This window comes from Balaenoptera musculus, chromosome 7 (assembly GCF_009873245.2).
Source record: "Balaenoptera musculus isolate JJ_BM4_2016_0621 chromosome 7, mBalMus1.pri.v3, whole genome shotgun sequence".
NCBI lineage: Eukaryota > Metazoa > Chordata > Mammalia > Artiodactyla > Balaenopteridae > Balaenoptera > Balaenoptera musculus.
In genome coordinates, this window is record NC_045791.1 from 72,743,467 (window position 1) to 72,757,101 (window position 13,635).

Sequence of the window (13,635 nt, forward strand, 5' to 3'; positions counted from 1 at the left end):
TCTTAAAGAACCAGCTTTTAGTTTTTTTGATCTTTGCTATTATTTCCTTCATTTCTTTTTCATTTATTTCTGATCTGATCTTTATGATTTCATTCCTTCTGGTAACTTTGGGGGTTTTTTGTTCTTCTTTCTCTAATTGCTTTAGGTGTAAGGTTAGGTTGTTTACTTGAGATGTTTCTTGTTTCTTAAGGTAGGATTGTATTGCTATAAACTTCTCTCTTAGAACTGCTGTTGCTGCATCCCATAGGTTTTGGGTCATCGTGTTTTCATTGTCATTTGTTTCTAGGTATTTTTTGATTTCCTCAGTGAACTCTTGGGTATTAAGTAGTGTATTATTCTGCCTCCACGTGTTTGTATTTTTTACAGATTTTTTCCTGTAACTGATATCTATTCTCATAGCATTGTGATTGGAAAAGATACTTGGTATGATTTCAATTTTCTTAAATTTACCAAGGCTTGATTTGTGACCCAAGATATGATCTCTCCTGGAGAATGTTCCATGAGCACTTGAGAAGAAAGTGTATTCTGTTGTTTTTGGATGGAATGTCCTATAAATATCAATTAAGTCCATCTTGTTTAATGTGTCATTTAAAGCTTGTGTTTCCTTATTTATTTTCATTTTGGATGATCTGTCCATTGGTGAAAGTGGGGTGTTAAAGTCCCCTACTATGATTGTGTTACTGTCGATTTCCCCTTTTATGGCTGTTAGTATTTCCCTTATGTATTGAGGTGCTCCTATGTTGGGTGCATAAATATTTACAATTGTTATATCTTCTTCTTGGATTGATCCCTTGATCATTATGTTTTGTCCTTCTTCATCTCTTGTAATAGTCTTTATTTTAAAGTCTATTTTGTCTGCTATGAGAATTGCTACTCCAGCTTTCTTTTGATTTCCATTTGCCTGGAATATCTTTTTCCATCCCCTCACTTTCAGTCTGTATGTGTCCCTAGGTCTGAAATGGGTCTCTCTTGTAGGCAGCATATATACGGGTCTTGTTTTTGTATCCATTCAGCCAGTCTATGTCTTTTGGTTGGAGCATTTAATCCATTTACATTTAAGGTAATTATTGATATGTATGTTCCTATTACCATTTTCTTAATTGTTTGGGGTTTGTTATTGTAGGTCTTTTCCTTCTCTTGTGTTTCCGGCCTAGAGAAGTTCCTTTAGCATTTGTTGTAAAGCTGGTTTGGTGGTGCTGAATACTCTTAGCTTTCGCTTGTCTGTAATGCTTTTAAATTCTCTGTCAAATCTTAAGAGATCCTTGCTGGATAGAGTAATCTTGGTTGTAGGTTTTTCTTCTTCATCACTTTAACTATGTCCTGCCACTCCCTTCTGGCTTGCAGAGTTTCTGCTGAAAGATCAGCTGTTAACCTTATGGGGATTCCCTTGTGTGTTATTGGTTGCTTTTCCCCTTGCTGCTTTTAATATTCTTTCTTTGTATTTAATTTTTGATAGTTTGATTAATATGTGTCTTGGCACGTTTCTCCTTGAATTTATCCTGTATGGGACTCTGTGTGCTTCCTGGACTTGATTAACTCTTTCCTTTCCCATATTAGGGAAGTTTTCGACTATAATCTCTCCAAATATTTTCTCAGTCCCTTTCTTTTTCTCTTCTTTTTCTGGGACCCCTATAATTCGAATGTTGGTGCGTTTAATGTTGTCCCAGAGGTCTCTGAGACTGTCTTCAATTCTTTTCATTCTTTTCTCTTTAGTCTGCTCTGCAGTAGTTATTTCCACTATTTTATCTTCCAGATCACTTATCCATTCTTCTGCCTCAGTTATTCTGCTATTGTTCCCTTCTAGAGAAATTTTATTTTCATTTATTGTGTTGTTCATCACTGTTTGTTTGGTCTTTAGTTCTAGGTCCTTGTTAAATGTTTCTTGTATTTTCTCCATTCTATTTCCAAGATATTGGATCATCTTTACTGTCATTATTCTGAATTCTTTTTCCAGTAGACTGCCTATTTCCTCTTCATTTGATAGATCTGTTGGGTTTGCCTTGCTCCTTCATCTGCTGTGTGTTTCTCTGTCTTGTCATTTTGCTTAACTTACTGTTTTTGGGGTCTCCTTTCCGCAGGCTGCAGGTTCGTAGTTCCCGTTGATTTTGGTGTCTGTCCCCAGTGGCTAAGGTTGGTTCAGTGGGTTGTGTAGGCTTCCTGGTGGAGGGGACTAGTGCCTGTGTTCTGGTGGATGAAGCTGGATCTTGTCTTTCTGGTGGGCAGGTCCATGTCTGGTGGTGTGTTTTGCGGTGTCTGTGGCCTTATTATGATTTTAGGCAGCCTCTCTGCTAATGGATGGGGTTGTGTTCCTGTCTTGCTAGTTGTTTGGCATTGGGTGTCCAGCACTGTAGCTTGCTGGTCGTTGAGTGGAGCTGGATCTTGGCGTTGAGATGGAGATCTCTGGGAGATTTTCGCCATTTGATATTACATGGAGCTTGGAGGTCTCTTGTGGACCAGTGTCCTGAACTTGGCTCTCCCACCTCAGAGGCACAGCCCTGACGCCTGGCTGGAGCACCAAGAGCCTCTCATCAACACGGTTCAGAATAAAAGGGAGAAAAGAAAGAAAGAAAGAAAGAAAGAAGAAGATAAAATAAAATAAAGTAAAATAAAATAAAGTTATTAAAATAAAAAATATTTTTTTAAGTAATTAAAAAAAAAAAAAGAAAGAAGAGAGAAACCAAACCAAAAAACAAATCTACCAATGATAACAAGTGCTAAAAACTATACTTAAATAAAAAACCAAAAACGGACAGACAGAACCCTAGGACAAATGGTAAAAGCAAAGCTATACAGACAAAATCACACACAGAAGCATAGACATACACACTCACAAAAAGAGAAAAAGGGGAAAATATATGTATATCGTTGCTCCCAAAGTCCACCACCTCAATTTGGGATGATTCGTTGTCTATTCAGGTATCCCACAGATGCAGGTACATCAAGTTAATTGTGGAGCTTTAATCTGCTGCTTCTGAGGCTGCTGGGAGAAATTTCCCTTTCTCTTCTTTGTTCGCACAGCTCCTGGGGTTCAGCTTTGGATTTGGACCCGCCTCTGCGTGTAGGTCGCCTGAGGGCATCTGTTCTTCACTCAGACAGGACGGGGTTAAAGGAGCTGCTTCAGGGGCTCTGGTTCACTCAGGCTGGGGGGAGGGAGGGGTACGGATGCGGGGCGAGCCTGTGGCGGCAGAGGCTGGTGTGACGTTGCACCAGCCTGAGGCATGCCGTGTGTTCTCCCGGGGAAGTTGTCCCTGGATCACGGGACCCTGGCAGTGGAGGGCTGCACAGGCTCCCTGGAGGGGAGGTGTGGAGAGTGACCTGTGCTCGCACACAGGCTTCTTGGTGGCTGCAGCAGCAGCCTTAGCATCCTATGCCCGTCTCTGGTGTCTGCACTGATCACTGCCAGTGCCTTTGTTATTAAAATATGTCTCTGGGCAGTCCATGGACTCCAATTATACATTTAAAATTCTCAAAGCTACATTTGATACAAATAATGTTCTTCCTATTTCTGGGTGTTACTGTCTCCTGAAATTCATGCTCTGTTTTAGGGAAAAGAGCACTTCATCAGGGACATCCCTTGGCTGTTATCAGGAGGACCCAGGGCAACCAACAAGCAAACTGTGTGAACCTCCTATAGACATAGTGTGGGTCAGACTAATTGATCAGCATAGAAGTTGACACTCTTTGAGCAGAAATCCATTCACCATAAGTTTCCACATCCAGTAAGTGCCTACGTTTTGGCAACATGTGAGAGACAGTAAAATACGTAGACAACTTCCAAGTTAGATATTCTTAACCTGTCCCACAAATGATTTGAAATGAATAGGAAACCAAAACAGAACTTCTTGGCACAGTTAAATTCATGATTTATCTGCTGAAGAGAAGAGTTTAACAAAAGCTTTATTCCGGAAAAATTTGTTGGCCTTATTTCAATGAATTTAAGTTCAACACAAAAATAAATAGCTTTACTACTGCTATCATTTTAATATAATTTTGATTATTGATTTGTGCTTATTGTCTGCTGCAAAAACAACAAAAAAATAATTGTTTGATGCTCTAGTTATCTGTTGTTCTGTAAGAAATAACCCTAACTTAGGGCCTTAAAGTAACAATACATTATTATCTCTGATGACACTGTGGATTGACTGGATTCAACTGGGCAGGTCTTGCTTTAGGTCAGCTAGGCAGTGAGATGTTGGCTGAGATTTCAGTCAGTGGAAGTCTTGATTGGGCTGACTGTTGATCATGATTCTCAAATTCATCTCCAGTGCTGGTTTTGATCACAAATCTACACAGATTTTTGATTATAGTTAAAACTGAATACTCATTGCAATTTGAACATTTCCTAGGCAAACTTATATTTTATCTTTATTTATGACATCTCTGGAACATTCTTTTCATACCTCAGCCACTTAGAATAGTGATTTACACATAGCAAGGTCTCAATAACTATGTGTTACATTAGATTGAGTAAGTTACTTAGATTATTAACATACTTATGCATTTGATTATCACTTTTACACAGAAGCATCTGCATAGTGTATGAGTTACATGAGATTAAACAATCCTGAAGTTAAGGATTCACAACTTATCTTGAGATTTCTGCCTAGCAGCCTTTCTTATGCTTTTATATTGTTTATTTTAGAAGATAGGAAGTGGTTTTTGAGGTTTTAGAAACAATTAATAATAATAATAATAAATAGTATGGAGTTTCCCCCCAAAATTTAAAAAAGAACTACCATATGATTCAGCAATGCCACTTCTGGATATATATCCAAAGGGATTGAAAAGCAGGATATCGAAGATATATCTGCACTTCCATGTTCATTGCAGTATTATTCCCAATAGTCAAGAAATGGAAACAACGTGTCTGTCTACAGATGAATGGATGAAGAAGATGTGGTATGTATATATATACAATGGAATATTATTTAGCCGTGAGAAAGAAGGAAATCTTGCCATTTGTAACAACATGGATGGAATTTGAGGGCATTATGTAAAGTGAAATGTCAGACAGAAAAAGACAAACACTGCATGGTATAATTTATATGTGGAATCTTCAGAAAGATAAGTCAAACCCATAAAAACAGACAGTGGAAAAGTGGTTGCCAGAGGCTGGGAGGTGGGGGAAATGGGGAGAGTTTGGAAAAATGGTACAAACTTTCACCTATAAGATGAATAAAGTCTGAGAATCTAATGTATAACATAGTGATTATAGTCAATAACACCGTAGTGTATAATTGTAACTTGCTGAGAGTAGAAAAGTATTCTCACAGAAAAATAAATATAAAAGTAGTTATATATTAAAGTCTTAATATTACCTAATACAATTTAAGTAATTACATGAATTATCTCACCTGACACTCATAATTATCCCATGAGGTTCATATTGTTACTGTCCTAATTTAAGGTCACACATATTAAATTGTGCAGCAAGGACTTGACAGCAGTTCTTACTCCAGATTCAATATTCTTAAGTACAGTGTTATATGCTTAGAAGTGTAAAGCAGTCCTCAAAGAAACTGGCTAGAAGCAAATAATTATACATTTATGCATTAAGAAGCACAATGCAATACATTGGAGTACTCAACAATGCCATCCTTCTAAATATAATGTCAGTTTGGAATTATTAGACTATATCATATGAAATTGCCATTTTGCAGGTCATAAAATTTGAATATTGACAATTTCATTTGAATCAAACTAATATTAAGAGCACAAATTAAGCATTATACATAACATTGGCAGAATTCCAATTACCGTTTCCCTATCTTTTAATACCACTGCACAAAAAAAGCAAATAAACTAGTTTTAGGTCAAAAAGTTGTCAATATTACAATAAATATTACAGTGTCAGAAATAATTAGTGCAATATTCAGAAGGAGTGTCCTGTGAGTAATATCAAAACATCATAAAGTAGGAAACTTAGGCCAGTTTGATTATGTTTTTATAACAAGTGATAATAAATGATCTAGAAGAAGCTGAACATATTCCTTTATTGATGTAAAATAAATCTATTTTCACAAAATTGTCATAAAATATTTTTCTGAAATTTAATTTCTGCAATAAAGAATAAATCTTTAAAGTAAGTGTTTTTTAAATGTATTTCTATATCTGTGTGTGCACAGGAGAATGTATGTCTATTCTGTATAATCACATTGATAAAAATGAACCAGGAAAAAGTGACTGGTAAACATGTGAAAGAAAGTCAAATCAGCTAGGGAAGGTCAGCTTGCTAACCGGCTGTCAAGAGTTCTTTCCAATTGGCATTTGTCTTTGTAAATTTGTCTCATTGCAATATCTGGCACTTAATTCTGCAGGCTCAGAGACTTGAATTTATGAGCTTCTCATAGTTGACAGGGCATGGTAATATCAATGCAAAACAACAAACATTATAAGAAACAGTTTTATAAAAAGTATATCTATTTATTAATTTATAAATTGACATATATGCCTAGTAAACCAGAACAGCGTTCACTTTTCAATATATTTTCTTCCAGTAGGTAAGCTACATGGGGACACACATTACAATCAGAAGTTTGCAGGGAAAGCATGGATTATAAATGAGAAGAATCACTTTTAAGATTCACAAGCTTGATGGATGAGATTAAAGAAGACTGAGTCAGACTTCCAATATATATGAATTGTTCTTGCCTTTCCTATCAGACAGACATGATTTTTTTTTTTTTTTTTGGCTAGAGAACACTCTTCCCTGGACAAGGCTTGAATGGAAACTGAAGTGGAAAGGTTGATCTTTGTCTACCAGGCCCTTGTAAGTCTTAAGGATATGTGTCTTGACCACATTTCCTGTTGCAAAGTGGTTATGTCTCTGGATTCACCACTGGCCTCAGCTATTTTGGACCAAGAGTAAACATCTGATCCCAAACAACTGATCTCCACGCTGGCCAACCATATCTGACCATGTGTGTCTTGGTTCAAAATGATGAATTAGTTTTCTTTCTCAGGATTTTAAATGGGAGTGGGAATAAAGTCATTACTTTGGAATTATAAGGAATTATAATTATAAGGAATTATAAGGAAATTATAAGGAAACTGAAACAGTATACCTGCCAATGTTAGCAGAAAGGATAAAGAGTAGAGGGTGTGCTGGTTAGTACAGTAAGGACAAAGAAGTCATTCTACAAGGAGAAGCAAGGTAAGAGAGTTTGTACTCATCACTAAGTACTTTAAACAAAATTATTTCCTCCGTGCTATTTAAGTGACTTTGTTTCTTATAACTTATATCCAAGTCAAAGAAGCACTGTCAAAATGTCCTCTATGAATTTTGTTTTTTCTGTTGTTTATGCTTATGAAGGCACATTTTTGATCAACATATTATTTGTATACATTAATATCAGGTTCTTTTCCACTTCAGTTACTCTTTCTCTTCCAAGAAGACAGGATGATTTTATCACAGATTATTTTATGAGTTAACTCAAAGGGCAACCCAATTTTTCTTATTTTCAACTGCTTCAGTGACTGCATCTCATGGTCTCATAATGTTTATGCTATTTATAAAGTAACAAATGCAATTTCAATACAGCAATATTTAGACTTTGCAACTTGGCATTTACTTTAAGTCTAGCTTGTTATAATAATTAACGTTAGTAATGCATTTCCTTAAAAAAAAAAAAACTCATCAGGCACGAGGAATGTACCACCTGGATGTTTGAGGAACCAATATGTAGTAGAGTTTAAATAATCCTAATATATTATTTTAAATAATTTTATCTATATCATACCTTTCACAAATTACAAAGAAGTAATTTACTCTTAAATAATTTTTAAGTATTTTATATTTATATGAACTTTGAAACTTTAACAAGTATTCCAATATTCAATATGCTATGAAAACTGAAGTTTAAAAAAATCAAAGTGTATCCATGGCAGCTTATCAAATGTAAATATAGGTACTTGAAAGTATCGTTAATGCTTCCTCTATTATAATCTATTTTGTTTTTGCCAGAAAATTTTTTATTTTATTAAATTTAAGACTCGTGAAAGCATAACAACATAGATTTGACACAAAGTGGTTTTAGTTATTTTTACAGTGAATGGTATGAATTCAAGAATGGATTTCATTAGTCTTAAAAAATAAGTCTACTTTTTTCCATTAACTTGAGTCATAAGTCATCTTTATCAGTCTTTTTTCCCTTTGAATTGGTGCTTTTATGTTCCCTAAGAACATACTGATGTACTTTCATTGCTTGAATTTGGTTCAAGGATGCTGGATGTGTAAAGATAAGCTACCATCTCAAATTCTCAAGCCAACATTGAAATTTCAATGACTTTTATTATTGTTGGTTGTTGTGCTCAATCTGAATTATATACCAAATCTGAAGTGGCAATCCAACCTATCAAAAAATATATATAGTAGCTTAGTACATGGTCTTAGTGAAGTGAAGATTAACAGGGAAATCTCAGGTCTTATTTTCTAGATGTCAAACTATTTAGTTAACGACTTTATTTTGATGTAATTAATAACTAAGGTTTAATTTCCAGAATACCACTAAGACTCCTAACAAAGTAATGTGTATATAATTTTGAAACTGTCATTAATTTATGTATTTCTTCTCCACTTCTGAAGGTGAGAAGAGATATTATTTATAAATGTGCACAAGTAGTTATCTATTTAAAATCTACTTAGGCTAATGATACATTTACCTTTCTGTCTACCACACCTACTGTTCAACACAATAATTTGATTTTGATCCAAAATAATGACTGAGTCTCATTGTTACCATATATTTAAATATAAGCTATCATGCTTTATTTCTTAAAATGATAATAAAAAGAAATGTTTATACACAGTATACATTTGTTTCTCATCATCTTTTTCCCTAGACAGGTTTTCTTAATTCTCTGCTAGTTTCAATTGACCACTCAGTTAACCTTTTCCTTCTTGGTCTCTAAAATAATACTTTTGTGTAGCCTAGTCACGATTCATAACATTGGTCAGTGAAAATTTCAATACCAAAAGACATTCCTTCTTGCCTACTCAATTTTATTGATTTTCACTTTAATAGTTGCTCATGAAATAATTGTAATTTTGAAATTCTTTTTAACTGGGCTTCCCTAAATTAAAATAATATATTAATATTATTTAAACTCTACTACATTTTGGTTCCTCAAACATCCAGGTGGCACATGTCTTGTGCCTGATGAGTTTTTTTTTTTTAAGGAAATGCATTACTAACGTTAATTATTATAACAAGCTAGACTTAACGTAAATGCCAAGTTTGGTCCTCCTAATTATTTCAATATAACTGTATCTCTCTGCAGGTAAATTATGAGATGATGTTAGGTTAGAGCAAGTATTATTTGATGTCCATCCCCATGCTTCTAAGTAATCACTTCCTGCAACTAGCAACAACAAGAGCAAGCATCAAAAATACCTTTGAGGGGTGCAAGTTAGAGTTCACAAGTAAGGTTCAAAGGGCACCTGGTTCTAATAAATGATAATAAGTACTCTATGAAAAAAGATACCTTGGTTAGAAAGCTGAAATTTCTGGATTATTTTCCCAGAAAAATAAGTATTGAAATTCCCCCCAAAATACACTTAATTTAGGAGGCTTATAGATGTTAAAAACTGTGCTCAAGACATCAAGTGTTAGTAAGAGAATTAGGGGCTAGTCTCTTAGAACATCAGGATTTGGAAATTGTTTCTGCATTGTTAGAAGCTGCTGACTGAGTATATATACAACACTATATTATAATATATGTTTGTATATAATACATAATAGAGATACAACATGTATTGTATATGTTATATATAATATATAAAATTAAAGGCTATGAAAAAAGACATCCATTTCATTTTGTTTATCCTAGCTTTTCTCAAACTTTGTTTACCTTGGAATATTATTTCTGCATGAGACATTTTAGATTTTGTTGTAAGAAGTCCAAGAACACAATTGAAAGATTACTGTACATGCTAACCTATCACCCTGATAAACCCGAAATATTCCATACCTGGATAACGTATCTTTCAAAAATTAAGATACATTTCAAGCATAATCCATACAGGCATTTTGAACAACTTTGTATTTATTATAAATACATAACATTTTGAGCAAAGAGTAAATACTAACTTTGATATGACCTTATGAGCCAGACTGAATAGGACATGGTTTTATGACTCAAGCATCTTTAAAAGCATGTCCTGACTCTTCTATTGCTAAAATGAAAGTAAATACTACGGGTAATAAAGCATTCCATTAGGATCTACCAAACAAACTTCTATAACTCTAAACTCTAAAGTGAAATGTGCACTTTTAAAACAACTTGCAGAATACTCAAAGACTAAACAAAACATTTTCTTAAGTAAATGCATTTCTCTTACACCATTTCAGTGACCCTCTTAAACATTTCAGTAAGACTATTCACATTCTGTGGTTTATTGTCCATAAGAACACCATTTAAGTCATGGGAAATAAACAGTTTCCAATGAACAGACTGATTCTTCAGAAAATTCAATTTAAGTTAGTTATTTCATACTTGGAATTGTAGTTTCCTTTGGAAGCAATGCTGGCACTAGCTAGGGAATACAATACATCAAATAGGTAACCAGGCCACCTCATCACCTTTTATAAAATGGTTTTCTATTGTAAAAGTTAAGCAACAATAACAATAAAGGTAGCTTTCTTACTTTCTATTATGAATTGTTGTGTAATCAAGTTAAAATGTTTTAAGCAGGCATTCTACTTGTTGTGGTAAAAAGTTCTATCTCCTGAGTTAATGTGAGATAAATTCCTGTTGATTGAACTCTAAGCTATATGCAGTAAACTAGACAATAAAAAATATGCTGGCTTGAGTATGAAAATTATACCAATAGACCTTAAATTAGTTTTTCATGTAGTTATGAACATCATCTTAGTGTTTCTTTATTTTTTCTGGTCCATTTACCCTTTGAAAATCTGTTGAAGTCTGTAGATCATTTTCCCAGAAAAATAAAAATTGAAATTCCAAAAAAATTACATTTAGGCAGTTCATACGTGTTGAAAACTATGCTCAAGATCTCCAGTGTTAGTGTGATTTTCACCAAAATTAGGGGCTATTCTCTTAAAACATAGGAATTGGAAATTGTTTCTGCATAGTTAGAAGTTCATGCCCGAATACCATTTTCTAATAGATGCTTATAACTACAACTATGTTTCCATGTAAAAATCAAATAACATATACATATAATTTTGTAAATAATTTGAAAATCTATTAATCCTTAACACAGAGGGATGAAATACTTGCTGAGATATCTAATAAGATCTGGTAGAGTTTATAGATTAGCTGCTATTAAGACACAAAGGATATCAAGGAAGTTACAGGAAGGAACTTCCCTGAAAAAATGATATATGTTTAAATGCTGAGATCTGTCAAGATTTGTCCTGTCATTTCCTATTATTCCTTCCCCAGAAGTTCCATCCACAGCACATAATGTGGGTAGTCTGAATTCAGATGAGACTGAAAGCAGATGAAGATTGTTTTGTAGGGTATAGAGGAAAGTAATTTCTTACGGCCTATATGAGTCTTCATTGGAAACAGACACCCTTGTGTAAGGACTGAAGAGTTACTTTGTTGGTTTTCCATCTGATATTTTGACCTAATAAGAAAAATAGAGACTCCCAGTTTATTGATCTTTGTCTTCTTTTCAAATAAAAACACAAAGTCCTTAAATACTGTGCTAAAAAGAGTGCCAAGACCCTGACAACAATGAAGTTAAATTTTCTTATTAAGAAAGCATGTTAGCTTTTGAGCAATGTTCATTATCTCAAACAGAGATCCCATTAGTGAATTGGGCACCATCATCAACATCTTCTACCCAAATGAGCTGGTAATATATCATGCTGTCAATTTATGAGAGAATAGAGAGCACAGGAATGATGATTCACACTTCTTTGCACATAAATGCTATTCCCACAAAATTCCATCCCTTCGAACCTCCATTTAATTTTATGTAATGTTTAATTTTATGTATAAAAGGAAACAAAAACCAAGACATTTAGCTTTTCTAATCTTTTTCATAGATGCAAGCAATAATCTCTTAACTTATGGAGACAAATTTTTAAGTATCGATTTCTGTTCAGTTAACCAAGTTTAACTATTAGATTCAGATTTTTAAAAAATAATTTGATTATGTAATCTTCATGATAAAAATGTTCAGCATTCTTTTTTGAATTAATATGCAATCCATATCACACATATAAATTTATTTATAGAGCACCTGACATGACTAAATTGTTCTCCTTTGCAGGTCTTTGCCTATTTATTTATAAGATATGTAAAAATAAATGCAACTTTAGCACATAAATATTCATAGTTCCTATGTATCTGAATATTTATATAACACCTGCCAACTACTTTGACAGGCATGATAGGTGGGAATGCATATTACAAGGAGGGGAAAGGATGTTTATTTGGCATTAAGTTTAGGTCACTTCTAAAACAAATGTGGTCTAAGTTTATACAGCACAAGCAAGCAAAACACAACATTGCTTAGAAATGGACGAACCATGGTAGGTTTAATTGCTATAATACTTATAAATATTGGGTTAAAATAATCTCTATATGGCAAAATTTGGGGGTCCACTTTAATCTTGGTAGTTTTGCAGATGAAAAGTCTTTTCCTGAAAAAAATTCTGATTTGGGCCTTAAATATCCTGGCATCCCACCCACATGTAGAGATGAGATGCCCCTTTCAAAAATTATGTAGGGTAAGAGACTTAGTTTTCATAATAAAATTTCAATGTAACTACCCTTTTGTTTAGTTTCTAAAACTCTTAGAACTGCCTTAATGAGCAGGCTTACAATCCTACTGAATCCTGCTATATAATGCAATCTTACTGTTTTATTCACAACTCCCATGAAAAACTTGGCAAAGAGAAAAATGTAGAGAAGTTAACCCAAGAAAGATGCTATTTATACAATACTTAAACCTAAGAATTTAATCATGAGATCCTTGTTAAATTAGATTATCGGAAGACTATGTATTTTGAGCACATAATACTTGCCCTTTGCATTTGCAAGAATTGATTTTAGTGCTATGTTTTCAACATATATCAAAAATCACTACATGTCCTTTCCATTTCCAATCATTTCCATTTCCATTAGTGTTCTGCAGACTTCTGCTCAGGGTCCCTCTCTAGAATTTGAAGTAGGACTATATTCTCCAGTGCCAGATTGGCTTAAATTGACTTTCAGGTCTGACATTTTGTAAGCAATGTGAACTTGCGAAACTTACTAAATTTCTTTGTAAAATAACGTAATGGTAGTACCCATCTCATAGGATTGTTGTGATATCCAAGAATTAAAGTGAAACATTTAGACCTATGCTTCCAACAGTAAACTACCCCCAGATTTTGGAATCACTGTGTAAACTCCACTCTTCTCACTGGAAACATTTCCCTGAGCAATCACATCTACTCCTTTGGCTGAAATTGGTATCTGTTGGTCAACAATCAGACAATTGTTAGCCATTTAGTTCTATTGACCTAATTAGGGATTGTTACCGAATTGCTCTTGAGAAAGAAATTTTTGTCCAGCTTTAAGAGAATTAGAATCCTGATTCCCTCCAGTGTAGTCACTGCATTCTACTCTCTGATATTTTGTTTCATTTTATGTGCTAGGTGGAGACACTAATTCTGA